The 1,139-nt window shown below is 38.5% G+C and overlaps 1 pseudogene; it reads left to right on the top strand.

Annotated features, from left to right (window-relative positions):
* Positions 1-541: 541 nt before the first annotated feature.
* LOC112484047 lies at positions 542-660 on the top strand (annotated as a pseudogene).
* Positions 661-1,139: the final 479 nt, after the last annotated feature.

Below are 1,139 nucleotides of genomic sequence, written 5' to 3'. Positions count from 1 at the left end.
GCGGTTCCTCAAATAATGAACAATATAGCACCCTATACAAAGCGTTTTCATTTTATTTCTAGAAAGATCCACTTCTAGTCCTCTTAAACCTCAGTGTCTATTCCACATAGACGTTCACAGTCAATCACCTCATCTAATACCGCATTTTTTAATTTTAAAAAGCGTACATAAAGTGCAGTGGTTTATGCATCCCTTAAATTTCCCTTTGGTTGTTTCTACTGATTGTCCCACCCATTGAGATAATTTCGAGTCTTTATGTTGTCATCCAGTGTGCCTGCAACATCTATTTACCTGATCGGTATTCTTTCTATATCTTCATCTCAATCATGAATACGTGAGTTTACAAGCACCAGGCCAAGAAGGAAACCTGTAACTTACCCTAGTTGGTTACCCTGATAATTTAACCACTAACTAATCCACATCTACCTGGTTCTAATCTAGTCTAGTGGTTTCCAAACCAAGATGCTCTTCAGAATCAGCTGGCAGTCACTGTGATCATAAGATCCCACCCAGAACTATCTCAATCAGAATCCAAGGATAGGTCTACGGTCATGCCACCCTGAACAAGCCCGATCCCATCTGATCTCAGAAGCTAAGCAGGGTCGGGCCTGGTTAGTACTTGGATGGGAGACCACCTAAGAAGACGAGGTGCTATTGGCGTAAAAAAATAAGGGATTGTAAGCTGACAAGGTCCTTGCAATATGTGAGGTCAACCAAGTGTTGTGTCGCCTAAAAAAAAAAAAAAAGAATCTGAGGATAGGACTCAGATGCATGTTGGTATAACTCCCCTGAAGATTATAGTCCTCGTTCAGATTTATTTTCCACTGATCTAGTCCACATTTTTCTAACTTGTCCAATAGGCTATAAAGGGAAACCAAGTCCTTTGCTGCAATTGAGATGTTACACTTGGGATTCTGCAATCTAAAACATCCATAGTAAGAGAAAATCAGGTTACTTTAATAAATAACTTAATCGTGGTAAAAATTCAGATTATTTTCTTACGCTTAATGGGGTTTGGGCTTACTTTTTTAGATCAATCAATGGGAATGTAATATGTTTAATTGAAATTAGTGATTAATTCATGATTATCTAGCTCTACACCTAATTCCACCAAGTTGAAAACAGAAAGCTGGGGAAGT

The sequence above is a fragment of the Pteropus alecto genome, unplaced genomic scaffold, assembly GCF_000325575.1.
Source record: "Pteropus alecto unplaced genomic scaffold, ASM32557v1 scaffold226, whole genome shotgun sequence".
Taxonomy (NCBI): domain Eukaryota; kingdom Metazoa; phylum Chordata; class Mammalia; order Chiroptera; family Pteropodidae; genus Pteropus; species Pteropus alecto.
This window is presented reverse-complemented; position numbering and strand designations above follow the sequence as displayed.